This window comes from Gasterosteus aculeatus, chromosome 11, assembly GCF_964276395.1.
Source record: "Gasterosteus aculeatus chromosome 11, fGasAcu3.hap1.1, whole genome shotgun sequence".
NCBI lineage: Eukaryota > Metazoa > Chordata > Actinopteri > Perciformes > Gasterosteidae > Gasterosteus > Gasterosteus aculeatus.
The window spans coordinates 802,046-830,006 of NC_135699.1; the positions used below are offsets into that span (position 1 = coordinate 802,046).

General features: G+C 39.8%; 33 non-coding genes across 33 annotated transcripts; all 33 read left to right on the top strand.

Annotated features, from left to right (window-relative positions):
• Positions 1 to 36: 36 nt before the first annotated feature.
• trnak-cuu (transfer RNA lysine (anticodon CUU)) lies at positions 37 to 109 on the top strand. Its single transcript has one exon. It is a non-coding gene; the product is annotated as a tRNA-Lys (tRNA).
• Positions 110 to 804: 695 nt separating this feature from the next.
• Positions 805 to 877, top strand: trnak-cuu (transfer RNA lysine (anticodon CUU)). Its single transcript has one exon. It is a non-coding gene; the product is annotated as a tRNA-Lys (tRNA).
• A 773-nt stretch (positions 878 to 1,650) lies between these two features.
• Positions 1,651 to 1,723, top strand: trnak-cuu (transfer RNA lysine (anticodon CUU)). The gene has a single exon. It is a non-coding gene; the product is annotated as a tRNA-Lys (tRNA).
• Positions 1,724 to 2,528: 805 nt separating this feature from the next.
• On the top strand, positions 2,529 to 2,601 carry trnak-cuu (transfer RNA lysine (anticodon CUU)). Its single transcript has one exon. It is a non-coding gene; the product is annotated as a tRNA-Lys (tRNA).
• A 695-nt stretch (positions 2,602 to 3,296) lies between these two features.
• Positions 3,297 to 3,369, top strand: trnak-cuu (transfer RNA lysine (anticodon CUU)). Its single transcript has one exon. It is a non-coding gene; the product is annotated as a tRNA-Lys (tRNA).
• Positions 3,370 to 4,142: 773 nt separating this feature from the next.
• On the top strand, positions 4,143 to 4,215 carry trnak-cuu (transfer RNA lysine (anticodon CUU)). Its single transcript has one exon. It is a non-coding gene; the product is annotated as a tRNA-Lys (tRNA).
• An 805-nt stretch (positions 4,216 to 5,020) lies between these two features.
• trnak-cuu (transfer RNA lysine (anticodon CUU)) lies at positions 5,021 to 5,093 on the top strand. Its single transcript has one exon. It is a non-coding gene; the product is annotated as a tRNA-Lys (tRNA).
• A 1,025-nt stretch (positions 5,094 to 6,118) lies between these two features.
• trnak-cuu (transfer RNA lysine (anticodon CUU)) lies at positions 6,119 to 6,191 on the top strand. Its single transcript has one exon. It is a non-coding gene; the product is annotated as a tRNA-Lys (tRNA).
• A 660-nt stretch (positions 6,192 to 6,851) lies between these two features.
• Positions 6,852 to 6,924, top strand: trnak-cuu (transfer RNA lysine (anticodon CUU)). The gene has a single exon. It is a non-coding gene; the product is annotated as a tRNA-Lys (tRNA).
• An 805-nt stretch (positions 6,925 to 7,729) lies between these two features.
• Positions 7,730 to 7,802, top strand: trnak-cuu (transfer RNA lysine (anticodon CUU)). Its single transcript has one exon. It is a non-coding gene; the product is annotated as a tRNA-Lys (tRNA).
• A 660-nt stretch (positions 7,803 to 8,462) lies between these two features.
• trnak-cuu (transfer RNA lysine (anticodon CUU)) lies at positions 8,463 to 8,535 on the top strand. Its single transcript has one exon. It is a non-coding gene; the product is annotated as a tRNA-Lys (tRNA).
• Positions 8,536 to 9,339: 804 nt separating this feature from the next.
• trnak-cuu (transfer RNA lysine (anticodon CUU)) lies at positions 9,340 to 9,412 on the top strand. The gene has a single exon. It is a non-coding gene; the product is annotated as a tRNA-Lys (tRNA).
• A 655-nt stretch (positions 9,413 to 10,067) lies between these two features.
• trnak-cuu (transfer RNA lysine (anticodon CUU)) lies at positions 10,068 to 10,140 on the top strand. Its single transcript has one exon. It is a non-coding gene; the product is annotated as a tRNA-Lys (tRNA).
• Positions 10,141 to 11,055: 915 nt separating this feature from the next.
• Positions 11,056 to 11,128, top strand: trnak-cuu (transfer RNA lysine (anticodon CUU)). Its single transcript has one exon. It is a non-coding gene; the product is annotated as a tRNA-Lys (tRNA).
• Positions 11,129 to 11,783: 655 nt separating this feature from the next.
• Positions 11,784 to 11,856, top strand: trnak-cuu (transfer RNA lysine (anticodon CUU)). Its single transcript has one exon. It is a non-coding gene; the product is annotated as a tRNA-Lys (tRNA).
• Positions 11,857 to 12,657: 801 nt separating this feature from the next.
• trnak-cuu (transfer RNA lysine (anticodon CUU)) lies at positions 12,658 to 12,730 on the top strand. Its single transcript has one exon. It is a non-coding gene; the product is annotated as a tRNA-Lys (tRNA).
• Positions 12,731 to 13,644: 914 nt separating this feature from the next.
• Positions 13,645 to 13,717, top strand: trnak-cuu (transfer RNA lysine (anticodon CUU)). The gene has a single exon. It is a non-coding gene; the product is annotated as a tRNA-Lys (tRNA).
• Positions 13,718 to 14,372: 655 nt separating this feature from the next.
• trnak-cuu (transfer RNA lysine (anticodon CUU)) lies at positions 14,373 to 14,445 on the top strand. Its single transcript has one exon. It is a non-coding gene; the product is annotated as a tRNA-Lys (tRNA).
• Positions 14,446 to 15,250: 805 nt separating this feature from the next.
• On the top strand, positions 15,251 to 15,323 carry trnak-cuu (transfer RNA lysine (anticodon CUU)). Its single transcript has one exon. It is a non-coding gene; the product is annotated as a tRNA-Lys (tRNA).
• A 914-nt stretch (positions 15,324 to 16,237) lies between these two features.
• trnak-cuu (transfer RNA lysine (anticodon CUU)) lies at positions 16,238 to 16,310 on the top strand. The gene has a single exon. It is a non-coding gene; the product is annotated as a tRNA-Lys (tRNA).
• A 696-nt stretch (positions 16,311 to 17,006) lies between these two features.
• Positions 17,007 to 17,079, top strand: trnak-cuu (transfer RNA lysine (anticodon CUU)). Its single transcript has one exon. It is a non-coding gene; the product is annotated as a tRNA-Lys (tRNA).
• An 803-nt stretch (positions 17,080 to 17,882) lies between these two features.
• On the top strand, positions 17,883 to 17,958 carry trnak-cuu (transfer RNA lysine (anticodon CUU)). Its single transcript has one exon. It is a non-coding gene; the product is annotated as a tRNA-Lys (tRNA).
• Positions 17,959 to 18,722: 764 nt separating this feature from the next.
• trnak-cuu (transfer RNA lysine (anticodon CUU)) lies at positions 18,723 to 18,798 on the top strand. Its single transcript has one exon. It is a non-coding gene; the product is annotated as a tRNA-Lys (tRNA).
• A 690-nt stretch (positions 18,799 to 19,488) lies between these two features.
• On the top strand, positions 19,489 to 19,564 carry trnak-cuu (transfer RNA lysine (anticodon CUU)). The gene has a single exon. It is a non-coding gene; the product is annotated as a tRNA-Lys (tRNA).
• An 876-nt stretch (positions 19,565 to 20,440) lies between these two features.
• Positions 20,441 to 20,513, top strand: trnak-cuu (transfer RNA lysine (anticodon CUU)). The gene has a single exon. It is a non-coding gene; the product is annotated as a tRNA-Lys (tRNA).
• Positions 20,514 to 21,316: 803 nt separating this feature from the next.
• trnak-cuu (transfer RNA lysine (anticodon CUU)) lies at positions 21,317 to 21,392 on the top strand. Its single transcript has one exon. It is a non-coding gene; the product is annotated as a tRNA-Lys (tRNA).
• An 876-nt stretch (positions 21,393 to 22,268) lies between these two features.
• Positions 22,269 to 22,341, top strand: trnak-cuu (transfer RNA lysine (anticodon CUU)). The gene has a single exon. It is a non-coding gene; the product is annotated as a tRNA-Lys (tRNA).
• An 803-nt stretch (positions 22,342 to 23,144) lies between these two features.
• On the top strand, positions 23,145 to 23,220 carry trnak-cuu (transfer RNA lysine (anticodon CUU)). The gene has a single exon. It is a non-coding gene; the product is annotated as a tRNA-Lys (tRNA).
• Positions 23,221 to 24,096: 876 nt separating this feature from the next.
• trnak-cuu (transfer RNA lysine (anticodon CUU)) lies at positions 24,097 to 24,169 on the top strand. Its single transcript has one exon. It is a non-coding gene; the product is annotated as a tRNA-Lys (tRNA).
• A 912-nt stretch (positions 24,170 to 25,081) lies between these two features.
• trnak-cuu (transfer RNA lysine (anticodon CUU)) lies at positions 25,082 to 25,154 on the top strand. Its single transcript has one exon. It is a non-coding gene; the product is annotated as a tRNA-Lys (tRNA).
• Positions 25,155 to 25,703: 549 nt separating this feature from the next.
• On the top strand, positions 25,704 to 25,776 carry trnak-cuu (transfer RNA lysine (anticodon CUU)). Its single transcript has one exon. It is a non-coding gene; the product is annotated as a tRNA-Lys (tRNA).
• Positions 25,777 to 26,543: 767 nt separating this feature from the next.
• trnak-cuu (transfer RNA lysine (anticodon CUU)) lies at positions 26,544 to 26,619 on the top strand. The gene has a single exon. It is a non-coding gene; the product is annotated as a tRNA-Lys (tRNA).
• A 910-nt stretch (positions 26,620 to 27,529) lies between these two features.
• On the top strand, positions 27,530 to 27,602 carry trnak-cuu (transfer RNA lysine (anticodon CUU)). Its single transcript has one exon. It is a non-coding gene; the product is annotated as a tRNA-Lys (tRNA).
• Positions 27,603 to 27,961: the final 359 nt, after the last annotated feature.

The following is a 27,961-nucleotide window of genomic DNA, read 5'->3' on the forward strand; positions in this document are numbered from 1 at the left end:
TGGGTTGGGTCCGTCCACGATGGGAAACGTCAGAGTGCCCGGCTAGCTCAGTCGGTAGAGCATGAGACTCTTAATCTCAGGGTCGTGGGTTCGAGCCCCACGTTGGGCGTCATCACTCTATTTGGGAAGGACGAATGGGATGTTGGACCGCTGAAGGAAAACATCAAAATCCATTCTCTATTTGCATTCACATAATCCTTGTTCTTGCAAAGTATGTGCAGGCCCACTTTTAAATTCGGAGGATTTCATGGATATTTTGAGAACTTTTTGTGACGCTAGTTGCTAACCAGTTTAATCCAATAACAGAACAGAAATCCATTCTCTATGTGCCTTCACATAATCCTTGTTCTTGCAAAGTATGTGCAGGCCCACTTTTAAATTCGGAGGATTTCATGGATATTTTGAGAACTTTTTGTGACGCTAGTTGCTAACCAGTTTAATCCAATAACTTCACGCCACATGAAAACGGGTCACGATTCTTAAAAACTTCTTATGCTTGTATAAAAGTAGGTACCTACATATGGAAGACGAAACTAATGAAGTTCAAAAAGAATCTTGTCCGCCACAAAATTTCCTTCCAGTGTAAATACCAAGTTATTAGTTTTAGCTACCTTTCGTTTTTTTATTCGGGTAAAAATTGACCTTTTTAAGTCCCTCCTTTCATATTTTCGGCTTTCTTATTCATGTAATAAGAGCAAATAACGGAAATGAACAGTGAAGAGAAACTATGCTGTAGTGCCAGAGAGAATTGCAGTATTTCAGAAGAAATGGGTTGGGTCCGTCCACGATGGGAAACATCAGAGTGCCCGGCTAGCTCAGTCGGTAGAGCATGAGACTCTTAATCTCAGGGTCGTGGGTTCGAGCCCCACGTTGGGCGTCATCACTCTATTTGGAAAGGACGAATGGGATGTTGGACTGCTGAAGGAAAACATCAAAATCCATTCTCTATGTGCCTTCACATGATCCTTGTTCTTGCAAAGTATGTGCAGGCCCACTTTTAAATTCGGAGGATTTCATGGATATTTTGAGAACTTTTTGTGACGCTAGTTGCTAACCAGTTTAATCCAATAACTTCACGCCACATGAAAACGGGTCACGATTCTTAAAAATTTCTTATGCTGGTATAAAAGTAGGTACCTACCTATGGAAGACGAAACTAATGAAGTTCAAAAAGAATCTTGTCCGCCACAAAATTTCCTTCCAGTGTAAATACCAAGTTATTAGTTTTAGCTACCTTTCGTTTTTTTATTCGGGAAAAAGGAAGACGAAACTAATGAAGTTCAAAAAGAATCTTGTCCGCCACAAAATTTCCTTCCAGTGTAAATACCAAGTTATTAGTTTTATCTACCTTTCGTTTTTTTATTCGGGTAAAATTGACCTTTTTAAGTCCCTCCTTTCATATTTTCGGCTTTCTTATTCATGTAATAAGAGCAAATAACGGAAATGAACAGTGAAGAGAAACTATGCTGTAGTGCCAGAGAGAATTGCAGTATTTCAGAAGAAATGGGTTGGCATCGGCTTTCGTATTCATGTAATAAGAGCAAATAACGATAATGAACAGTCAAGAGAAACTATGCTGTAGTGCCAGAGAGAATTGCAGTATTTCAGAAGAAATGGGTTGGGTCCGTCCACGATGGGAAACGCCAGAGTGCCCGGATAGCTCAGTCGGTAGAGCATAAGACTCTTAATCTCAAGGTCGTGGGTTTGAGCCCCACGTTGGGCGTCATCACTCTATTTGGAAAGGACGAATGGGATGTTGGACTGCTGAAGGAAAACATCAAAATCCATTCTCTATGTGCCTTCACATAATCCTTGTTCTTGCAAAGTATGTGCAGGCCCACTTTTAAATTCGGAGGATTTCATGGATATTTTGAGAACTTTTTGTGACGCTAGTTGCTAACCAGTTTAATCCAATAACAGAACAGAAATCCATTCTCTATGTGCCTTCACATAATCCTTGTTCTTGCAAAGTATGTGCAGGCCCACTTTTAAATTCGGAGGATTTCATGGATATTTTGAGAACTTTTTGTGACGCTAGTTGCTAACCAGTTTAATCCAATAACTTCACGCCACATGAAAACGGGTCACGATTCTTAAAAACTTCTTATGCTTGTATAAAAGTAGGTACCTACATATGGAAGACGAAACTAATGAAGTTCAAAAAGAATCTTGTCCGCCACAAAATTTCCTTCCAGTGTAAATACCAAGTTATTAGTTTTAGCTACCTTTCGTTTTTTTATTCGGGTAAAAATTGACCTTTTTAAGTCCCTCCTTTCATATTTTCGGCTTTCTTATTCATGTAATAAGAGCAAATAACGAAAATGAACAGTCAAGAGAAACTATGCTGTAGTGCCAGAGAGAATTGCAGTATTTCAGAAGAAATGGGTTGGCATCGGCTTTCGTATTCATGTAATAAGAGCAAATAACGAAAATGAACAGTCAAGAGAAACTATGCTGTAGTGCCAGAGAGAATTGCAGTATTTCAGAAGAAATGGGTTGGGTCCGTCCACGATGGGAAACGTCAGAGTGCCCGGCTAGCTCAGTCGGTAGAGCATGAGACTCTTAATCTCAGGGTCGTGGGTTCGAGCCCCACGTTGGGCGTCATCACTCTATTTGGGAAGGACGAATGGGATGTTGGACCGCTGAAGGAAAACATCAAAATCCATTCTCTATTTGCATTCACATAATCCTTGTTCTTGCAAAGTATGTGCAGGCCCACTTTTAAATTCGGAGGATTTCATGGATATTTTGAGAACTTTTTGTGACGCTAGTTGCTAACCAGTTTAATCCAATAACAGAACAGAAATCCATTCTCTATGTGCCTTCACATAATCCTTGTTCTTGCAAAGTATGTGCAGGCCCACTTTTAAATTCGGAGGATTTCATGGATATTTTGAGAACTTTTTGTGACGCTAGTTGCTAACCAGTTTAATCCAATAACTTCACGCCACATGAAAACGGGTCACGATTCTTAAAAACTTCTTATGCTTGTATAAAAGTAGGTACCTACATATGGAAGACGAAACTAATGAAGTTCAAAAAGAATCTTGTCCGCCACAAAATTTCCTTCCAGTGTAAATACCAAGTTATTAGTTTTAGCTACCTTTCGTTTTTTTATTCGGGTAAAAATTGACCTTTTTAAGTCCCTCCTTTCATATTTTCGGCTTTCTTATTCATGTAATAAGAGCAAATAACGGAAATGAACAGTGAAGAGAAACTATGCTGTAGTGCCAGAGAGAATTGCAGTATTTCAGAAGAAATGGGTTGGGTCCGTCCACGATGGGAAACATCAGAGTGCCCGGCTAGCTCAGTCGGTAGAGCATGAGACTCTTAATCTCAGGGTCGTGGGTTCGAGCCCCACGTTGGGCGTCATCACTCTATTTGGAAAGGACGAATGGGATGTTGGACTGCTGAAGGAAAACATCAAAATCCATTCTCTATGTGCCTTCACATGATCCTTGTTCTTGCAAAGTATGTGCAGGCCCACTTTTAAATTCGGAGGATTTCATGGATATTTTGAGAACTTTTTGTGACGCTAGTTGCTAACCAGTTTAATCCAATAACTTCACGCCACATGAAAACGGGTCACGATTCTTAAAAATTTCTTATGCTGGTATAAAAGTAGGTACCTACCTATGGAAGACGAAACTAATGAAGTTCAAAAAGAATCTTGTCCGCCACAAAATTTCCTTCCAGTGTAAATACCAAGTTATTAGTTTTAGCTACCTTTCGTTTTTTTATTCGGGAAAAAGGAAGACGAAACTAATGAAGTTCAAAAAGAATCTTGTCCGCCACAAAATTTCCTTCCAGTGTAAATACCAAGTTATTAGTTTTATCTACCTTTCGTTTTTTTATTCGGGTAAAATTGACCTTTTTAAGTCCCTCCTTTCATATTTTCGGCTTTCTTATTCATGTAATAAGAGCAAATAACGGAAATGAACAGTGAAGAGAAACTATGCTGTAGTGCCAGAGAGAATTGCAGTATTTCAGAAGAAATGGGTTGGCATCGGCTTTCGTATTCATGTAATAAGAGCAAATAACGATAATGAACAGTCAAGAGAAACTATGCTGTAGTGCCAGAGAGAATTGCAGTATTTCAGAAGAAATGGGTTGGGTCCGTCCACGATGGGAAACGCCAGAGTGCCCGGATAGCTCAGTCGGTAGAGCATAAGACTCTTAATCTCAAGGTCGTGGGTTTGAGCCCCACGTTGGGCGTCATCACTCTATTTGGAAAGGACGAATGGGATGTTGGACTGCTGAAGGAAAACATCAAAATCCATTCTCTATGTGCCTTCACATAATCCTTGTTCTTGCAAAGTATGTGCAGGCCCACTTTTAAATTCGGAGGATTTCATGGATATTTTGAGAACTTTTTGTGACGCTAGTTGCTAACCAGTTTAATCCAATAACAGAACAGAAATCCATTCTCTATGTGCCTTCACATAATCCTTGTTCTTGCAAAGTATGTGCAGGCCCACTTTTAAATTCGGAGGATTTCATGGATATTTTGAGAACTTTTTGTGACGCTAGTTGCTAACCAGTTTAATCCAATAACTTCACGCCACATGAAAACGGGTCACGATTCTTAAAAACTTCTTATGCTTGTATAAAAGTAGGTACCTACATATGGAAGACGAAACTAATGAAGTTCAAAAAGAATCTTGTCCGCCACAAAATTTCCTTCCAGTGTAAATACCAAGTTATTAGTTTTAGCTACCTTTCGTTTTTTTATTCGGGTAAAAATTGACCTTTTTAAGTCCCTCCTTTCATATTTTCGGCTTTCTTATTCATGTAATAAGAGCAAATAACGAAAATGAACAGTCAAGAGAAACTATGCTGTAGTGCCAGAGAGAATTGCAGTATTTCAGAAGAAATGGGTTGGCATCGGCTTTCGTATTCATGTAATAAGAGCAAATAACGAAAATGAACAGTCAAGAGAAACTATGCTGTAGTGCCAGAGAGAATTGCAGTATTTCAGAAGAAATGGGTTGGGTCCGTCCACGATGGGAAACGTCAGAGTGCCCGGCTAGCTCAGTCGGTAGAGCATGAGACTCTTAATCTCAGGGTCGTGGGTTCGAGCCCCACGTTGGGCGTCATCACTCTATTTGGGAAGGACGAATGGGATGTTGGACCGCTGAAGGAAAACATCAAAATCCATTCTCTATTTGCATTCACATAATCCTTGTTCTTGCAAAGTATGTGCAGGCCCACTTTTAAATTCGGAGGATTTCATGGATATTTTGAGAACTTTTTGTGACGCTAGTTGCTAACCAGTTTAATCCAATAACAGAACAGAAATCCATTCTCTATGTGCCTTCACATAATCCTTGTTCTTGCAAAGTATGTGCAGGCCCACTTTTAAATTCGGAGGATTTCATGGATATTTTGAGAACTTTTTGTGACGCTAGTTGCTAACCAGTTTAATCCAATAACTTCACGCCACATGAAAACGGGTCACGATTCTTAAAAACTTCTTATGCTTGTATAAAAGTAGGTACCTACATATGGAAGACGAAACTAATGAAGTTCAAAAAGAATCTTGTCCGCCACAAAATTTCCTTCCAGTGTAAATACCAAGTTATTAGTTTTAGCTACCTTTCGTTTTTTTATTCGGGTAAAAATTGACCTTTTTAAGTCCCTCCTTTCATATTTTCGGCTTTCTTATTCATGTAATAAGAGCAAATAACGGAAATGAACAGTGAAGAGAAACTATGCTGTAGTGCCAGAGAGAATTGCAGTATTTCAGAAGAAATGGGTTGGCATCGGCTTTCTTATTCATGTAATAAGTGCAAATAACGGAAATGAACAGTGAAGAGAAACTATGCTGTAGTGCCAGAGAGAATTGCAGTATTTCAGAAGAAATGGGTTGGGTCCGGCTTTCGTATTCATGTAATAAGAGCAAATAACGGAAATGAACAGTCAAGAGAAACTATGCTGTAGTGCCAGAGAGAATTGCAGTATTTCAGAAGAAATGGGTTGGCATCGGCTTTCGTATTCATGTAATAAGAGCAAATAACGAAAATGAACAGTCAAGAGAAACTATGCTGTAGTGCCAGAGAGAATTGCAGTATTTCAGAAGAAATGGGTTGGGTCCGTCCACGATGGGAAACGTCAGAGTGCCCGGCTAGCTCAGTCGGTAGAGCATGAGACTCTTAATCTCAGGGTCGTGGGTTCGAGCCCCACGTTGGGCGTCATCACTCTATTTGGGAAGGACGAATGGGATGTTGGACCGCTGAAGGAAAACATCAAAATCCATTCTCTATGTGCATTCACATAATCCTTCTTCTTGCAAAGTATGTGCAGGCCCACTTTTAAATTCGGAGGATTTCATGGATATTTTGAGAACTTTTTGTGACGCTAGTTGCTAACCAGTTTAATCCAATAACTTCACGCCACATGAAAACGGGTCACGATTCTTAAAAACTTCTTATGCTTGTATAAAAGTAGGTACCTACATATGGAAGACGAAACTAATGAAGTTCAAAAAGAATCTTGTCCGCCACAAAATTTCCTTCCAGTGTAAATACCAAGTTATTAGTTTTAGCTACCTTTCGTTTTTTTATTCGGGTAAAAATTGACCTTTTTAAGTCCCTCCTTTCATATTTTCGGCTTTCTTATTCATGTAATAAGAGCAAATAACGGAAATGAACAGTGAAGAGAAACTATGCTGTAGTGCCAGAGAGAATTGCAGTATTTCAGAAGAAATGGGTTGGCATCGGCTTTCGTATTCATGTAATAAGAGCAAATAACGAAAATGAACAGTCAAGAGAAACTATGCTGTAGTGCCAGAGAGAATTGCAGTATTTCAGAAGAAATGGGTTGGGTCCGTCCACGATGGGAAACGTCAGAGTGCCCGGCTAGCTCAGTCGGTAGAGCATGAGACTCTTAATCTCAGGGTCGTGGGTTCGAGCCCCACGTTGGGCGTCATCACTCTATTTGGGAAGGACGAATGGGATGTTGGACCGCTGAAGGAAAACATCAAAATCCATTCTCTATGTGCATTCACATAATCCTTGTTCTTGCAAAGTATGTGCAGGCCCACTTTTAAATTCGGAGGATTTCATGGATATTTTGAGAACTTTTTGTGACGCTAGTTGCTAACCAGTTTAATCCAATAACAGAACAGAAATCCATTCTCTATGTGCCTTCACATAATCCTTGTTCTTGCAAAGTATGTGCAGGCCCACTTTTAAATTCGGAGGATTTCATGGATATTTTGAGAACTTTTTGTGACGCTAGTTGCTAACCAGTTTAATCCAATAACTTCACGCCACATGAAAACGGGTCACGATTCTTAAAAACTTCTTATGCTTGTATAAAAGTAGGTACCTACATATGGAAGACGAAACTAATGAAGTTCAAAAAGAATCTTGTCCGCCACAAAATTTCCTTCCAGTGTAAATACCAAGTTATTAGTTTTAGCTACCTTTCGTTTTTTTATTCGGGTAAAAATTGACCTTTTTAAGTCCCTCCTTTCATATTTTCGGCTTTCTTATTCATGTAATAAGAGCAAATAACGAAAATGAACAGTCAAGAGAAACTATGCTGTAGTGCCAGAGAGAATTGCAGTATTTCAGAAGAAATGGGTTGGCATCGGCTTTCGTATTCATGTAATAAGAGCAAATAACGAAAATGAACAGTCAAGAGAAACTATGCTGTAGTGCCAGAGAGAATTGCAGTATTTCAGAAGAAATGGGTTGGGTCCGTCCACGATGGGAAACGTCAGAGTGCCCGGCTAGCTCAGTCGGTAGAGCATGAGACTCTTAATCTCAGGGTCGTGGGTTCGAGCCCCACGTTGGGCGTCATCACTCTATTTGGGAAGGACGAATGGGATGTTGGACTGCTGAAGGAAAACATCAAAATCCATTCTCTATGTGCCTTCACATAATCCTTGTTCTTGCAAAGTATGTGCAGGCCCACTTTTAAATTCGGAGGATTTCATGGATATTTTGAGAACTTTTTGTGACGCTAGTTGCTAACCAGTTTAATCCAATAACTTCACGCCACATGAAAACGGGTCACGATTCTTAAAAATTTCTTATGCTGGTATAAAAGTAGGTACCTACATATGGAAGACGAAACTAATGAAGTTCAAAAAGAATCTTGTCCGCCACAAAATTTCCTTCCAGTGTAAATACCAAGTTATTAGTTTTAGCTACCTTTCGTTTTTTTATACGGGTAAAATTGACCTTTTTAAGTCCCTCCTTTCATATTTCCCGCTTTCGTATTCATGTAATGAGAGCAAATAACGGAAATGAACAGAGAAGAGAAACTATGCTGTGGTGCCAGAGAGAATTGCAGTATTTCAGAAGAAATGGGTTGGCATCGGCTTTCGTATTCATGTAATAAGAGCAAATAACGAAAATGAACAGTCAAGAGAAACTATGCTGTAGTGCCAGAGAGAATTGCAGTATTTCAGAAGATATTGGGTTGGGTCCGTCCACGATGGGAAACGTCAGAGTGCCCGGCTAGCTCAGTCGTTAGAGCATGAGACTCTTAATCTCAGGGTCGTGGGTTCGAGCCCCACGTTGGGCGTCATCACTCTATTTGGAAAGGACGAATGGGATGTTGGACTGCTGAAGGAAAACATCAAAATCCATTCTCTATGTGCCTTCACATAATCCTTGTTCTTGCAAAGTATGTGCAGGACCACTTTTAAATTCGGAGGATTTCATGGATATTTTGAGAACTTTTTGTGACGCTAGTTGCTAACCAGTTTAATCCAATAACAGAACAGAAATCCATTCTCTATGTGCCTTCACATAATCCTTCTTCTTGCAAAGTATGTGCAGGCCCACTTTTAAATTCGGAGGGTTTCATGGATATTTTGAGAACTTTTTGTGACGCTAGTTGCTAACCAGTTTAATCCAATAACTTAACGCCACATGAAAACGGGTCACGATTCTTAAAAACTTCTTATGCTTGTATAAAAGTAGGTACCTACATATGGAAGACGAAACTAATGAAGTTCAAAAAGAATCTTGTCCGCCACAAAATTTCCTTCCAGTGTAAATACCAAGTTATTATTTTAGCTACCTTTCGTTTTTTTATTCGGGTAAAAATTGACCTTTTTAAGTCCCTCCTTTCATATTTTCGGCTTTCTTATTCATGTAATAAGAGCAAATAACGAAAATGAACAGTCAAGAGAAACTATGCTGTAGTGCCAGAGAGAATTGCAGTATTTCAGAAGAAATGGGTTGGCATCGGCTTTCGTATTCATGTAATAAGAGCAAATAACGGAAATGAACAGTCAAGAGAAACTATGCTGTAGTGCCAGAGAGAATTGCAGTATTTCAGAAGAAATGGGTTGGGTCCGTCCACGATGGGAAACGTCAGAGTGCCCGGCTAGCTCAGTCGGTAGAGCATGAGACTCTTAATCTCAGGGTCGTGGGTTCGAGCCCCACGTTGGGCGTCATCACTCTATTTGGAAAGGACGAATGGGATGTTGGACTGCTGAAGGAAAACATCAAAATCCATTCTCTATGTGCCTTCACATAATCCTTGTTCTTGCAAAGTATGTGCAGGCCCACTTTTAAATTCGGAGGGTTTCATGGATATTTTGAAAACTTTTTGTGACGCTAGTTGCTAACCAGTTTAATCCAATAACTTCACGCCACATGAAAACGGGTCACGATTCTTAAAAATTTCTTGTGCTGGTATAAAAGTAGGTACCTACATATGGAAGACGAAACTAATGAAGTTCAAAAAGAATCTTGTCCGCCACAAAATTTACTTCCAGTGTAAATACCAAGTTATTAGTTTTAGCTACCTTTCGTTTTTTTATTCGGGTAAAATTGACCTTTTTAAGTCCCTCCTTTCATATTTCCGGCTTTCGTATTCATGTAATAAGAGCAAATAACGGAAATGAACAGAGAAGAGAAACTGCTGTGGTGCCAGAGAGAATTGCAGTATTTCAGAAGAAATGGGTTGGCATCGGCTTTCGTATTCATGTAATAAGAGCAAATAACGAAAATGAACAGTCAAGAGAAACTGCTGTAGTGCCAGAGAGAATTGCAGTATTTCAGAAGAAATGGGTTGGGTCCGTCCACGATGGGAAACGTCAGAGTGCCCGGCTAGCTCAGTCGGTAGAGCATGAGATTCTTAATCTCAGGGTCGTGGGTTCGAGCCCCACGTTGGGCGTCATCACTCTATTTGGAAAGGACGAATGGGATGTTGGACTGCTGAAGGAAAACATCAAAATCCATTCTCTATGTGCCTTCACATAATCCATGTTCTTGCAAAGTATGTGCAGGACCACTTTTAAATTCGGAGGATTTCATGGATATTTTGAGAACTTTTTGTGACGCTAGTTGCTAACCAGTTTAATCCAATAACAGAACAGAAATCCATTCTCTATGTGCCTTCACATAATCCTTGTTCTTGCAAAGTATGTGCAGGCCCACTTTTAAATTCGGAGGGTTTCATGGATATTTTGAGAACTTTTTGTGACGCTAGTTGCTAACCAGTTTAATCCAATAACTTAACGCCACATGAAAACGGGTCACGATTCTTAAAAACTTCTTATGCTTGTATAAAAGTAGGTACCTACATATGGAAGACGAAACTAATGAAGTTCAAAAAGAATCTTGTCCGCCACAAAATTTCCTTCCAGTGTAAATACCAAGTTATTAGTTTTAGCTACCTTTCGTTTTTTTATTCGGGTAAAAATTGACCTTTTTAAGTCCCTCCTTTCATATTTTCGGCTTTCTTATTCATGTAATAAGAGCAAATAACGAAAATGAACAGTCAAGAGAAACTATGCTGTAGTGCCAGAGAGAATTGCAGTATTTCAGAAGAAATGGGTTGGCATCGGCTTTCGTATTCATGTAATAAGAGCAAATAACGAAAATGAACAGTCAAGAGAAACTATGCTGTAGTGCCAGAGAGAATTGCAGTATTTCAGAAGAAATGGGTTGGCATCGGCTTTCGTATTCATGTAATAAGAGCAAATAACGGAAATGAACAGTCAAGAGAAACTATGCTGTAGTGCCAGAGAGAATTGCAGTATTTCAGAAGAAATGGGTTGGGTCCGTCCACGATGGGAAACGTCAGAGTGCCCGGCTAGCTCAGTCGGTAGAGCATGAGACTCTTAATCTCAGGGTCGTGGGTTCGAGCCCCACGTTGGCCGTCATTACTCTATTTGGAAAGGACGAATGGGATGTTGGACTGCTGAAGGAAAACATCAAAATCCATTCTCTATGTGCCTTCACATAATCCTTGTTCTTGCAAAGTATGTGCAGGCCCACTTTTAAATTCGGAGGGTTTCATGGATATTTTGAAAACTTTTTGTGACGCTAGTTGCTAACCAGTTTAATCCAATAACTTCACGCCACATGAAAACGGGTCACGATTCTTAAAAATTTCTTGTGCTGGTATAAAAGTAGGTACCTACATATGGAAGACGAAACTAATGAAGTTCAAAAAGAATCTTGTCCGCCACAAAATTTACTTCCAGTGTAAATACCAAGTTATTAGTTTTAGCTACCTTTCGTTTTTTTATTCGGGTAAAATTGACCTTTTTAAGTCCCTCCTTTCATATTTCCGGCTTTCGTATTCATGTAATAAGAGCAAATAACGGAAATGAACAGAGAAGAGAAACTGCTGTGGTGCCAGAGAGAATTGCAGTATTTCAGAAGAAATGGGTTGGCATCGGCTTTCGTATTCATGTAATAAGAGCAAATAACGAAAATGAACAGTCAAGAGAAACTGCTGTAGTTCCAGAGAGAATTGCAGTATTTCAGAAGAAATGGGTTGGGTCCGTCCACGATGGGAAACGTCAGAGTGCCCGGCTAGCTCAGTCGGTAGAGCATGAGATTCTTAATCTCAGGGTCGTGGGTTCGAGCCCCACGTTGGGCGTCATCACTCTATTTGGAAAGGACGAATGGGATGTTGGACTGCTGAAGGAAAACATCAAAATCCATTCTCTATGTGCATTCACATAATCCTTGTTCTTGCAAAGTATGTGCAGGCCCACTTTTAAATTCGGAGGATTTCATGGATATTTTGAGAACTTTTTGTGACGCTAGTTGCTAACCAGTTTAATCCAATAACAGAACAGAAATCCATTCTCTATGTGCCTTCACATAATCCTTGTTCTTGCAAAGTATGTGCAGGCCCACTTTTAAATTCGGAGGATTTCATGGATATTTTGAGAACTTTTTGTGACGCTAGTTGCTAACCAGTTTAATCCAATAACTTCACGCCACATGAAAACGGGTCACGATTCTTAAAAATTTCTTGTGCTGGTATAAAAGTAGGTACCTACATATGGAAGACGAAACTAATGAAGTTCAAAAAGAATCTTGTCCGCCACAAAATTTACTTCCAGTGTAAATACCAAGTTATTAGTTTTAGCTACCTTTCGTTTTTTTATTCGGGTAAAATTGACCTTTTTAAGTCCCTCCTTTCATATTTCCGGCTTTCGTATTCATGTAATAAGAGCAAATAACGGAAATGAACAGAGAAGAGAAACTGCTGTGGTGCCAGAGAGAATTGCAGTATTTCAGAAGAAATGGGTTGGCATCGGCTTTCGTATTCATGTAATAAGAGCAAATAACGAAAATGAACAGTCAAGAGAAACTGCTGTAGTGCCAGAGAGAATTGCAGTATTTCAGAAGATATTGGGTTGGGTCCGTCCACGATGGGAAACGTCAGAGTGCCCGGCTAGCTCAGTCGGTAGAGCATGAGACTCTTAATCTCAGGGTCGTGGGTTCGAGCCCCACGTTGGCCGTCATTACTCTATTTGGAAAGGACGAATGGGATGTTGGACTGCTGAAGGAAAACATCAAAATCCATTCTCTATGTGCCTTCACATAATCCTTGTTCTTGCAAAGTATGTGCAGGACCACTTTTAAATTCGGAGGATTTCATGGATATTTTGAGAACTTTTTGTGACGCTAGTTGCTAACCAGTTTAATCCAATAACAGAACAGAAATCCATTCTCTATGTGCCTTCACATAATCCTTCTTCTTGCAAAGTATGTGCAGGCCCACTTTTAAATTCGGAGGGTTTCATGGATATTTTGAGAACTTTTTGTGACGCTAGTTGCTAACCAGTTTAATCCAATAACTTAACGCCACATGAAAACGGGTCACGATTCTTAAAAACTTCTTATGCTTGTATAAAAGTAGGTACCTACATATGGAAGACGAAACTAATGAAGTTCAAAAAGAATCTTGTCCGCCACAAAATTTCCTTCCAGTGTAAATACCAAGTTATTATTTTAGCTACCTTTCGTTTTTTTATTCGGGTAAAAATTGACCTTTTTAAGTCCCTCCTTTCATATTTTCGGCTTTCTTATTCATGTAATAAGAGCAAATAACGAAAATGAACAGTCAAGAGAAACTATGCTGTAGTGCCAGAGAGAATTGCAGTATTTCAGAAGAAATGGGTTGGCATCGGCTTTCGTATTCATGTAATAAGAGCAAATAACGAAAATGAACAGTCAAGAGAAACTATGCTGTAGTGCCAGAGAGAATTGCAGTATTTCAGAAGAAATGGGTTGGCATCGGCTTTCGTATTCATGTAATAAGAGCAAATAACGGAAATGAACAGTCAAGAGAAACTATGCTGTAGTGCCAGAGAGAATTGCAGTATTTCAGAAGAAATGGGTTGGGTCCGTCCACGATGGGAAACGTCAGAGTGCCCGGCTAGCTCAGTCGGTAGAGCATGAGACTCTTAATCTCAGGGTCGTGGGTTCGAGCCCCACGTTGGCCGTCATTACTCTATTTGGAAAGGACGAATGGGATGTTGGACTGCTGAAGGAAAACATCAAAATCCATTCTCTATGTGCCTTCACATAATCCTTGTTCTTGCAAAGTATGTGCAGGCCCACTTTTAAATTCGGAGGGTTTCATGGATATTTTGAAAACTTTTTGTGACGCTAGTTGCTAACCAGTTTAATCCAATAACTTCACGCCACATGAAAACGGGTCACGATTCTTAAAAATTTCTTGTGCTGGTATAAAAGTAGGTACCTACATATGGAAGACGAAACTAATGAAGTTCAAAAAGAATCTTGTCCGCCACAAAATTTACTTCCAGTGTAAATACCAAGTTATTAGTTTTAGCTACCTTTCGTTTTTTTATTCGGGTAAAATTGACCTTTTTAAGTCCCTCCTTTCATATTTCCGGCTTTCGTATTCATGTAATAAGAGCAAATAACGGAAATGAACAGAGAAGAGAAACTGCTGTGGTGCCAGAGAGAATTGCAGTATTTCAGAAGAAATGGGTTGGCATCGGCTTTCGTATTCATGTAATAAGAGCAAATAACGAAAATGAACAGTCAAGAGAAACTGCTGTAGTGCCAGAGAGAATTGCAGTATTTCAGAAGAAATGGGTTGGGTCCGTCCACGATGGGAAACGTGAGAGTGCCCGGCTAGCTCAGTCGGTAGAGCATGAGATTCTTAATCTCAGGGTCGTGGGTTCGAGCCCCACGTTGGGCGTCATCACTCTATTTGGAAAGGACGAATGGGATGTTGGACTGCTGAAGGAAAACATCAAAATCCATTCTCTATGTGCATTCACATAATCCTTGTTCTTGCAAAGTATGTGCAGGCCCACTTTTAAATTCGGAGGATTTCATGGATATTTTGAGAACTTTTTGTGACGCTAGTTGCTAACCAGTTTAATCCAATAACAGAACAGAAATCCATTCTCTATGTGCCTTCACATAATCCTTGTTCTTGCAAAGTATGTGCAGGCCCACTTTTAAATTCGGAGGATTTCATGGATATTTTGAGAACTTTTTGTGACGCTAGTTGCTAACCAGTTTAATCCAATAACTTCACGCCACATGAAAACGGGTCACGATTCTTAAAAACTTCTTATGCTTGTATAAAAGTAGGTACCTACATATGGAAGACGAAACTAATGAAGTTCAAAAAGAATCTTGTCCGCCACAAAATTTCCTTCCAGTGTAAATACCAAGTTATTAGTTTTAGCTACCTTTCGTTTTTTTATTCGGGTAAAAATTGACCTTTTTAAGTCCCTCCTTTCATATTTTCGGCTTTCTTATTCATGTAATAAGAGCAAATAACGAAAATGAACAGTCAAGAGAAACTATGCTGTAGTGCCAGAGAGAATTGCAGTATTTCAGAAGAAATGGGTTGGCATCGGCTTTCGTATTCATGTAATAAGAGCAAATAACGAAAATGAACAGTCAAGAGAAACTATGCTGTAGTGCCAGAGAGAATTGCAGTATTTCAGAAGAAATGGGTTGGGTCCGTCCACGATGGGAAACGTCAGCGTGCCCGGCTAGCTCAGTCGGTAGAGCATGAGACTCTTAATCTCAGGGTCGTGGGTTCGAGCCCCACGTTGGGCGTCATCACTCTATTTGGGAAGGACGAATGGGATGTTGGACCGCTGAAGGAAAACATCAAAATCCATTCTCTATGTGCATTCACATAATCCTTGTTCTTGCAAAGTATGTGCAGGCCCACTTTTAAATTCGGAGGATTTCATGGATATTTTGAGAACTTTTTGTGACGCTAGTTGCTAACCAGTTTAATCCAATAACAGAACAGAAATCCATTCTCTATGTGCCTTCACATAATCCTTGTTCTTGCAAAGTATGTGCAGGCCCACTTTTAAATTCGGAGGATTTCATGGATATTTTGAGAACTTTTTGTGACGCTAGTTGCTAACCAGTTTAATCCAATAACTTAACGCCACATGAAAACGGGTCACGATTCTTAAAAACTTCTTATGCTTGTATAAAAGTAGGTACCTACATATGGAAGACGAAACTAATGAAGTTCAAAAAGAATCTTGTCCGCCACAAAATTTCCTTCCAGTGTAAATACCAAGTTATTATTTTAGCTACCTTTCGTTTTTTTATTCGGGTAAAAATTGACCTTTTTAAGTCCCTCCTTTCATATTTTCGGCTTTCTTATTCATGTAATAAGAGCAAATAACGAAAATGAACAGTCAAGAGAAACTATGCTGTAGTGCCAGAGAGAATTGCAGTATTTCAGAAGAAATGGGTTGGCATCGGCTTTCGTATTCATGTAATAAGAGCAAATAACGAAAATGAACAGTCAAGAGAAACTATGCTGTAGTGCCAGAGAGAATTGCAGTATTTCAGAAGAAATGGGTTGGCATCGGCTTTCGTATTCATGTAATAAGAGCAAATAACGGAAATGAACAGTCAAGAGAAACTATGCTGTAGTGCCAGAGAGAATTGCAGTATTTCAGAAGAAATGGGTTGGGTCCGTCCACGATGGGAAACGTCAGAGTGCCCGGCTAGCTCAGTCGGTAGAGCATGAGATTCTTAATCTCAGGGTCGTGGGTTCGAGCCCCACGTTGGGCGTCATCACTCTATTTGGAAAGGACGAATGGGATGTTGGACTGCTGAAGGAAAACATCAAAATCCATTCTCTATGTGCCTTCACATAATCCTTGTTCTTGCAAAGTATGTGCAGGCCCACTTTTAAATTCGGAGGGTTTCATGGATATTTTGAAAACTTTTTGTGACGCTAGTTGCTAACCAGTTTAATCCAATAACAGAACAGAAATCCATTCTCTATGTGCCTTCACATAATCCTTGGTCTTGCAAAGTATGTGCAGGCCCACTTTTAAATTCGGAGGGTTTCATGGATATTTTGAGAACTTTTTGTGACGCTAGTTGCTAACCAGTTTAATCCAATAACTTCACGCCACATGAAAACGGGTCACGATTCTTAAAAACTTCTTATGCTTGTATAAAAGTAGGTACCTACATATGGAAGACAAAACTAATGAAGTTCAAAAAGAATCTTGTCCGCCACAAAATTTCCTTCCAGTGTAAATACCAAGTTATTAGTTTTAGCTACCTTTCGTTTTTTTATTCGGGTAAAAAATTGACCTTTTTAAGTCCCTCCTTTCATATTTTCGGCTTTCTTATTCATGTAATAAGAGCAAATAACGAAAATGAACAGTCAAGAGAAACTATGCTGTAGTGCCAGAGAGAATTGCAGTATTTCAGAAGAAATGGGTTGGGTCCGTCCACGATGGGAAACGTCAGAGTGCCCGGCTAGCTCAGTCGGTAGAGCATGAGACTCTTAATCTCAGGGTCGTGGGTTCGAGCCCCACGTTGGGCGTCATCACTCTATTTGGGAAGGACGAATGGGATGTTGGACCGCTGAAGGAAAACATCAAAATCCATTCTCTATGTGCATTCACATAATCCTTGTTCTTGCAAAGTATGTGCAGGCCCACTTTTAAATTCGGAGGATTTCATGGATATTTTGAGAACTTTTTGTGACGCTAGTTGCTAACCAGTTTAATCCAATAACAGAACAGAAATCCATTCTCTATGTGCCTTCACATAATCCTTGTTCTTGCAAAGTATGTGCAGGCCCACTTTTAAATTCGGAGGGTTTCATGGATATTTTGAGAACTTTTTGTGACGCTAGTTGCTAACCAGTTTAATCCAATAACTTCACGCCACATGAAAACGGGTCACGATTCTTAAAAACTTCTTATGCTGGTATAAAAGTAGGTACCTACATATGGAAGACGAAACTAATGAAGTTCAAAAAGAATCTTGTCCGCCACAAAATTTCCTTCCAGTGTAAATACCAAGTTATTAGTTTTAGCTACCTTTCGTTTTTTTATTCGGGTAAAAATTGACCTTTTTAAGTCCCTCCTTTCATATTTTCGGCTTTCTTATTCATGTAATAAGAGCAAATAACGAAAATGAACAGTCAAGAGAAACTATGCTGTAGTGCCAGAGAGAATTGCAGTATTTCAGAAGAAATGGGTTGGCATCGGCTTTCGTATTCATGTAATAAGAGCAAATAACGAAAATGAACAGTCAAGAGAAACTGCTGTAGTGCCAGAGAGAATTGCAGTATTTCAGAAGAAATGGGTTGGGTCCGTCCACGATGGGAAACGTCAGAGTGCCCGGCTAGCTCAGTCGGTAGAGCATGAGACTCTTAATCTCAGGGTCGTGGGTTCGAGCCCCACGTTGGGGGTCATCACTCTATTTGGAAAGGACGAATGGGATGTTGGACTGCTGAAGGAAAACATCAAAATCCATTCTCTATGTGCCTTCACATAATCCTTGTTCTTGCAAAGTATGTGCAGGCCCACTTTTAAATTCGGAGGGTTTCATGGATATTTTGAAAACTTTTTGTGACGCTAGTTGCTAACCAGTTTAATCCAATAACTTCACGCCACATGAAAACGGGTCACGATTCTTAAAAACTTCTTATGCTGGTATAAAAGTAGGTACCTACATATGGAAGACGAAACTAATAAAGTTCAAAAAGAATCTTGTCCGCCACAAAATTTCCTTCCAGTGTAAATACCAAGTTATTAGTTTTAGCTACCTTTCGTTTTTTTATACGGGTAAAATTGACCTTTTTAAGTCCCTCCTTTCATATTTCCCGCTTTCGTATTCATGTAATGAGAGCAAATAACGGAAATGAACAGAGAAGAGAAACTATGCTGTGGTGCCAGAGAGAATTGCAGTATTTCAGAAGAAATGGGTTGGCATCGGCTTTCGTATTCATGTAATAAGAGCAAATAACGAAAATGAACAGTCAAGAGAAACTATGCTGTAGTGCCAGAGAGAATTGCAGTATTTCAGAAGAAATGGGTTGGCATCGGCTTTCGTATTCATGTAATAAGAGCAAATAACGAAAATGAACAGTCAAGAGAAACTGCTGTACTGCCAGAGAGAATTGCAGTATTTCAGAAGAAATGGGTTGGGTCCGTCCACGATGGGAAACGTCAGAGTGCCCGGCTAGCTCAGTCGGTAGAGCATGAGACTCTTAATCTCAGGGTCGTGGGTTCGAGCCCCACGTTGGGGGTCATCACTCTATTTGGAAAGGACGAATGGGATGTTGGACTGCTGAAGGAAAACATCAAAATCCATCCTCTATGTGCCTTCACATAATCCTTGTTCTTGCAAAGTATGTGCAGGCCCACTTTTAAATTCGGAGGATTTCATGGATATTTTGAGAACTTTTTGTGACGCTAGTTGCTAACCAGTTTAATCCAATAACAGAACAGAAATCCATTCTCTATGTGCCTTCACATAATCCTTGGTCTTGCAAAGTATGTGCAGGCCCACTTTTAAATTCGGAGGGTTTCATGGATATTTTGAGAACTTTTTGTGACGCTAGTTGCTAACCAGTTTAATCCAATAACTTCACGCCACATGAAAACGGGTCACGATTCTTAAAAACTTCTTATGCTTGTATAAAAGTAGGTACCTACATATGGAAGACGAAACTAATGAAGTTCTAAAAGAATCTTGTCCGCCACAAAATTTCCTTCCAGTGTAAATACCAAGTTATTAGTTTTAGCTACCTTTCGTTTTTTTATTCGGGTAAAAATTGACCTTTTTAAGTCCCTCCTTTCATATTTTCGGCTTTCTTATTCATGTAATAAGAGCAAATAACGAAAATGAACAGTCAAGAGAAACTGCTGTAGTGCCAGAGAGAATTGCAGTATTTCAGAAGAAATGGGTTGGGTCCGTCCACGATGGGAAACGTCAGAGTGCCCGGCTAGCTCAGTCGGTAGAGCATGAGACTCTTAATCTCAGGGTCGTGGGTTCGAGCCCCACGTTGGGGGTCATCACTCTATTTGGAAAGGACGAATGGGATGTTGGACTGCTGAAGGAAAACATCAAAATCCATTCTCTATGTGCCTTCACATAATCCTTGTTCTTGCAAAGTATGTGCAGGCCCACTTTTAAATTCGGAGGGTTTCATGGATATTTTGAAAACTTTTTGTGACGCTAGTTGCTAACCAGTTTAATCCAATAACTTCACGCCACATGAAAACGGGTCACGATTCTTAAAAACTTCTTATGCTGGTATAAAAGTAGGTACCTACATATGGAAGACGAAACTAATAAAGTTCAAAAAGAATCTTGTCCGCCACAAAATTTCCTTCCAGTGTAAATACCAAGTTATTAGTTTTAGCTACCTTTCGTTTTTTTATACGGGTAAAATTGACCTTTTTAAGTCCCTCCTTTCATATTTCCCGCTTTCGTATTCATGTAATGAGAGCAAATAACGGAAATGAACAGAGAAGAGAAACTATGCTGTGGTGCCAGAGAGAATTGCAGTATTTCAGAAGAAATGGGTTGGCATCGGCTTTCGTATTCATGTAATAAGAGCAAATAACGAAAATGAACAGTCAAGAGAAACTATGCTGTAGTGCCAGAGAGAATTGCAGTATTTCAGAAGAAATGGGTTGGCATCGGCTTTCGTATTCATTTAATAAGAGCAAATAACGAAAATGAACAGTCAAGAGAAACTATGCTGTAGTGCCAGAGAGAATTGCAGTATTTCAGAAGAAATGGGTTGGCATCGGCTTTCGTATTCATGTAATAAGAGCAAATAACGAAAATGAACAGTGAAGAGAAACTATGCTGTAGTGCCAGAGAGAATTGCAGTATTTCACAAGAAATGGGTTGGGTCCGTCCACGATGGGAAACGTCAGCGTGCCCGGCTAGCTCAGTCGGTAGAGCATGAGACTCTTAATCTCAGGGTCGTGGGTTCGAGCCCCACGTTGGGCGTCATCACTCTATTTGGAAAGGACGAATGGGATGTTGGACTGCTGAAGGAAAACATCAAAATCCATTCTCTATGTGCCTTCACATAATCCTTGTTCTTGCAAAGTATGTGCAGGCCCACTTTTAAATTCGGAGGATTTCATGGATATTTTGAGAACTTTTTGTGACGCTAGTTGCTAACCAGTTTAATCCAATAACAGAACAGAAATCCATTCTCTATGTGCCTTCACATAATCCTTGGTCTTGCAAAGTATGTGCAGGCCCACTTTTAAATTCGGAGGGTTTCATGGATATTTTGAGAACTTTTTGTGACGCTAGTTGCTAACCAGTTTAATCCAATAACTTCACGCCACATGAAAACGGGTCACGATTCTTAAAAACTTCTTATGCTTGTATAAAAGTAGGTACCTACATATGGAAGACGAAACTAATGAAGTTCAAAAAGAATCTTGTCCGCCACAAAATTTCCTTCCAGTGTAAATACCAAGTTATTAGTTTTAGCTACCTTTCGTTTTTTTATTCGGGTAAAAATTGACCTTTTTAAGTCCCTCCTTTCATATTTTCGGCTTTCTTATTCATGTAATAAGAGCAAATAACGAAAATGAACAGTCAAGAGAAACTATGCTGTAGTGCCAGAGAGAATTGCAGTATTTCAGAAGAAATGGGTTGGCATCGGCTTTCGTATTCATGTAATAAGAGCAAATAACGAAAATGAACAGTCAAGAGAAACTGCTGTAGTGCCAGAGAGAATTGCAGTATTTCAGAAGAAATGGGTTGGGTCCGTCCACGATGGGAAACGTCAGAGTGCCCGGCTAGCTCAGTCGGTAGAGCATGAGACTCTTAATCTCAGGGTCGTGGGTTCGAGCCCCACGTTGGGGGTCATAACTCTATTTGGAAAGGACGAATGGGATGTTGGACTGCTGAAGGAAAACATCAAAATCCATTCTCTATGTGCCTTCACATAATCCTTGTTCTTGCAAAGTATGTGCAGGCCCACTTTTAAATTCGGAGGGTTTCATGGATATTTTGAAAACTTTTTGTGACGCTAGTTGCTAACCAGTTTAATCCAATAACTTCACGCCACATGAAAACGGGTCACGATTCTTAAAAACTTCTTATGCTGGTATAAAAGTAGGTACCTACATATGGAAGACGAAACTAATAAAGTTCAAAAAGAATCTTGTCCGCCACAAAATTTCCTTCCAGTGTAAATACCAAGTTATTAGTTTTAGCTACCTTTCGTTTTTTTATACGGGTAAAATTGACCTTTTTAAGTCCCTCCTTTCATATTTCCCGCTTTCGTATTCATGTAATGAGAGCAAATAACGGAAATGAACAGAGAAGAGAAACTATGCTGTGGTGCCAGAGAGAATTGCAGTATTTCAGAAGAAATGGGTTGGCATCGGCTTTCGTATTCATGTAATAAGAGCAAATAACGAAAATGAACAGTCAAGAGAAACTATGCTGTAGTGCCAGAGAGAATTGCAGTATTTCAGAAGAAATGGGTTGGCATCGGCTTTCGTATTCATTTAATAAGAGCAAATAACGAAAATGAACAGTCAAGAGAAACTATGCTGTAGTGCCAGAGAGAATTGCAGTATTTCAGAAGAAATGGGTTGGCATCGTCTTTCGTATTCATGTAATAAGAGCAAATAACGGAAATGAACAGTGAAGAGAAACTATGCTGTAGTGCCAGAGAGAATTGCAGTATTTCACAAGAAATGGGTTGGGTCCGTCCACGATGGGAAACGTCAGCGTGCCCGGCTAGCTCAGTCGGTAGAGCATGAGACTCTTAATCTCAGGGTCGTGGGTTCGAGCCCCACGTTGGGCGTCATCACTCTATTTGGAAAGGACGAATGGGATGTTGGACTGCTGAAGGAAAACATCAAAATCCATTCTCTATGTGCCTTCACATAATCCTTGTTCTTGCAAAGTATGTGCAGGCCCACTTTTAAATTTGGAGGATTTCATGGATATTTTGAGAACTTTTTGTGACGCTAGTTGCTAACCAGTTTAATCCAATAACAGAAGAGAAATCCATTCTCTATGTGCCTTCACATAATCCTTGGTCTTGCAAAGTATGTGCAGGCCCACTTTTAAATTCGGAGGGTTTCATGGATATTTTGAAAACTTTTTGTGACGCTAGTTGCTAACCAGTTTAATCCAATAACTTCACGCCACATGAAAACGGGTCACGATTCTTAAAAACTTCTTATGCTGGTATAAAAGTAGGTACCTACATATGGAAGACGAAACTAATGAAGTTCAAAAAGAATCTTGTCCGCCACAAAATTTCCTTCCAGTGTAAATACCAAGTTATTAGTTTTAGCTACCTTTCGTTTTTTTATTCGGGTAAAAATTGACCTTTTTAAGTCCCTCCTTTCATATTTTCGGCTTTCTTATTCATGTAATAAGAGCAAATAACGAAAATGAACAGTCAAGAGAAACTATGCTGTAGTGCCAGAGAGAATTGCAGTATTTCAGAAGAAATGGGTTGGCATCGGCTTTCGTATTCATGTAATAAGAGCAAATAACGAAAATGAACAGTCAAGAGAAACTGCTGTAGTGCCAGAGAGAATTGCAGTATTTCAGAAGAAATGGGTTGGGTCCGTCCACGATGGGAAACGTCAGAGTGCCCGGCTAGCTCAGTCGGTAGAGCATGAGACTCTTAATCTCAGGGTCGTGGGTTCGAGCCCCACGTTGGGGGTCATAACTCTATTTGGAAAGGACGAATGGGATGTTGGACTGCTGAAGGAAAACATCAAAATCCATTCTCTATGTGCCTTCACATAATCCTTGTTCTTGCAAAGTATGTGCAGGCCCACTTTTAAATTCGGAGGGTTTCATGGATATTTTGAAAACTTTTTGTGACGCTAGTTGCTAACCAGTTTAATCCAATAACTTCACGCCACATGAAAACGGGTCACGATTCTTAAAAACTTCTTATGCTGGTATAAAAGTAGGTACCTACATATGGAAGACGAAACTAATAAAGTTCAAAAAGAATCTTGTCCGCCACAAAATTTCCTTCCAGTGTAAATACCAAGTTATTAGTTTTAGCTACCTTTCGTTTTTTTATACGGGTAAAATTGACCTTTTTAAGTCCCTCCTTTCATATTTCCCGCTTTCGTATTCATGTAATGAGAGCAAATAACGGAAATGAACAGAGAAGAGAAACTATGCTGTGGTGCCAGAGAGAATTGCAGTATTTCAGAAGAAATGGGTTGGCATCGGCTTTCGTATTCATGTAATAAGAGCAAATAACGAAAATGAACAGTCAAGAGAAACTATGCTGTAGTGCCAGAGAGAATTGCAGTATTTCAGAAGAAATGGGTTGGCATCGGCTTTCGTATTCATTTAATAAGAGCAAATAACGAAAATGAACAGTCAAGAGAAACTATGCTGTAGTGCCAGAGAGAATTGCAGTATTTCAGAAGAAATGGGTTGGCATCGTCTTTCGTATTCATGTAATAAGAGCAAATAACGGAAATGAACAGTGAAGAGAAACTATGCTGTAGTGCCAGAGAGAATTGCAGTATTTCACAAGAAATGGGTTGGGTCCGTCCACGATGGGAAACGTCAGCGTGCCCGGCTAGCTCAGTCGGTAGAGCATGAGACTCTTAATCTCAGGGTCGTGGGTTCGAGCCCCACGTTGGGCGTCATCACTCTATTTGGAAAGGACGAATGGGATGTTGGACTGCTGAAGGAAAACATCAAAATCCATTCTCTATGTGCCTTCACATAATCCTTGTTCTTGCAAAGTATGTGCAGGCCCACTTTTAAATTTGGAGGATTTCATGGATATTTTGAGAACTTTTTGTGACGCTAGTTGCTAACCAGTTTAATCCAATAACAGAACAGAAATCCATTCTCTATGTGCCTTCACATAATCCTTGGTCTTGCAAAGTATGTGCAGGCCCACTTTTAAATTCGGAGGGTTTCATGGATATTTTGAAAACTTTTTGTGACGCTAGTTGCTAACCAGTTTAATCCAATAACTTCACGCCACATGAAAACGGGTCACGATTCTTAAAAACTTCTTATGCTGGTATAAAAGTAGGTACCTACATATGGAAGACGAAACTAATGAAGTTCAAAAAGAATCTTGTCCGCCACAAAATTTCCTTCCAGTGTAAATACCAAGTTATTAGTTTTAGCTACCTTTCGTTTTTTTATTCGGGTAAAATTGACCTTTTTAAGCCCCTCCTTTCATATTTTCGGCTTTCTTATTCATGTAATAAGAGCAAATAACGAAAATGAACAGTCAAGAGAAACTATGCTGTAGTGCCAGAGAGAATTGCAGTATTTCAGAAGAAATGGGTTGGCATCGGCTTTCGTATTCATTTAATAAGAGCAAATAACGAAAATGAACAGTCAAGAGAAACTATGCTGTAGTGCCAGAGAGAATTGCAGTATTTCAGAAGAAATGGGTTGGCATCGGCTTTCGTATTCATGTGATAAGAGCAAATAACGAAAATGAACAGTCAAGAGAAACTGCTGTAGTGCCAGAGAGAATTGCAGTATTTCAGAAGAAATGGGTTGGGTCCGTCCACGATGGGAAACGTCAGAGTGCCAGGCTAGCTCAGTCGGTAGAGCATGAGACTCTTAATCTCAGGGTCGTGGGTTCGAGCCCCACGTTGGGCGTCATCACTCTATTTGGAAAGGACGAATGGGATGTTGGACTGCTGAAGGAAAACATCAAAATCCATTCTCTATGTGCCTTCACATAATCCTTGTTCTTGCAAAGTATGTGCAGGCCCACTTTTAAATTCGGAGGGTTTCATGGATATTTTGAAAACTTTTTGTGACGCTAGTTGCTAACCAGTTTAATCCAATAACTTCACGCCACATGAAAACGGGTCACGATTCTTAAAAACTTCTTATGCTGGTATAAAAGTAGGTACCTACATATGGAAGACGAAACTAATAAAGTTCAAAAAGAATCTTGTCCGCCACAAAATTTCCTTCCAGTGTAAATACCAAGTTATTAGTTTTAGCTACCTTTCGTTTTTTTATACGGGTAAAATTGACCTTTTTAAGTCCCTCCTTTCATATTTCCCGCTTTCGTATTCATGTAATGAGAGCAAATAACGGAAATGAACAGAGAAGAGAAACTATGCTGTGGTGCCAGAGAGAATTGCAGTATTTCAGAAGAAATGGGTTGGGTCCGTCCACGACGGGAAACGTCAGAGTGCCCGGCTAGCTCAGTCGGTAGAGCATGAGACTCTTAATCTCAGGGTCGTGGGTTCGAGCCCCACGTTGGGCGTCATCACTCTATTTGGAAAGGACGAATGGGATGTTGGACTGCTGAAGGAAAACATCAAAATCCATTCTCTATGTGCCTTCACATAATCCTTGTTCTTGCAAAGTATGTGCAGGCCCACTTTTAAATTCGGAGGGTTTCATGGATATTTTGAAAACTTTTTGTGACGCTAGTTGCTAACCAGTTTAATCCAATAACTTCACGCCACATGAAAACGGGTCACGATTCTTAAAAACTTCTTATGCTGGTATAAAAGTAGGTACCTACATATGGAAGACGAAACTAATAAAGTTCAAAAAGAATCTTGTCCGCCACAAAATTTCCTTCCAGTGTAAATACCAAGTTATTAGTTTTAGCTACCTTTCGTTTTTTTATACGGGTAAAATTGACCTTTTTAAGTCCCTCCTTTCATATTTCCCGCTTTCGTATTCATGTAATGAGAGCAAATAACGGAAATGAACAGAGAAGAGAAACTATGCTGTGGTGCCAGAGAGAATTGCAGTATTTCAGAAGAAATGGGTTGGCATCGGCTTTCGTATTCATGTAATAAGAGCAAATAACGAAAATGAACAGTCAAGAGAAACTATGCTGTAGTGCCAGAGAGAATTGCAGTATTTCAGAAGAAATGGGTTGGCATCGGCTTTCGTATTCATGTAATAAGAGCAAATAACGAAAATGAACAGTCAAGAGAAACTGCTGTAGTGCCAGAGAGAATTGCAGTATTTCAGAAGAAATGGGTTGGGTCCGTCCACGATGGGAAACGTCAGAGTGCCCGGCTAGCTCAGTCGGTAGAGCATGAGACTCTTAATCTCAGGGTCGTGGGTTCGAGCCCCACGTTGGGGGTCATCACTCTATTTGGAAAGGACGAATGGGATGTTGGACTGCTGAAGGAAAACATCAAAATCCATCCTCTATGTGCCTTCACATAATCCTTGTTCTTGCAAAGTATGTGCAGGCCCACTTTTAAATTCGGAGGATTTCATGGATATTTTGAGAACTTTTTGTGACGCTAGTTGCTAACCAGTTTAATCCAATAACAGAACAGAAATCCATTCTCTATGTGCCTTCACATAATCCTTGGTCTTGCAAAGTATGTGCAGGCCCACTTTTAAATTCGGAGGGTTTCATGGATATTTTGAGAACTTTTTGTGACGCTAGTTGCTAACCAGTTTAATCCAATAACTTCACGCCACATGAAAACGGGTCACGATTCTTAAAAACTTCTTATGCTTGTATAAAAGTAGGTACCTACATATGGAAGACGAAACTAATGAAGTTCAAAAAGAATCTTGTCCGCCACAAAATTTCCTTCCAGTGTAAATACCAAGTTATTAGTTTTAGCTACCTTTCGTTTTTTTATTCGGGTAAAAATTGACCTTTTTAAGTCCCTCCTTTCATATTTTCGGCTTTCTTATTCATGTAATAAGAGCAAATAACGAAAATGAACAGTCAAGAGAAACTATGCTGTAGTGCCAGAGAGAATTGCAGTATTTCAGAAGAAATGGGTTGGCATCGGCTTTCGTATTCATTTAATAAGAGCAAATAACGAAAATGAACAGTCAAGAGAAACTATGCTGTAGTGCCAGAGAGAATTGCAGTATTTCAGAAGAAATGGGTTGGCATCGGCTTTCGTATTCATGTGATAAGAGCAAATAACGAAAATGAACAGTCAAGAGAAACTGCTGTAGTGCCAGAGAGAATTGCAGTATTTCAGAAGAAATGGGTTGGGTCCGTCCACGATGGGAAACGTCAGAGTGCCAGGCTAGCTCAGTCGGTAGAGCATGAGACTCTTAATCTCAGGGTCGTGGGTTCGAGCCCCACGTTGGGCGTCATCACTCTATTTGGAAAGGACGAATGGGATGTTGGACTGCTGAAGGAAAACATCAAAATCCATTCTCTATGTGCCTTCACATAATCCTTGTTCTTGCAAAGTATGTGCAGGCCCACTTTTAAATTCGGAGGGTTTCATGGATATTTTGAAAACTTTTTGTGACGCTAGTTGCTAACCAGTTTAATCCAATAACTTCACGCCACATGAAAACGGGTCACGATTCTTAAAAACTTCTTATGCTGGTATAAAAGTAGGTACCTACATATGGAAGACGAAACTAATAAAGTTCAAAAAGAATCTTGTCCGCCACAAAATTTCCTTCCAGTGTAAATACCAAGTTATTAGTTTTAGCTACCT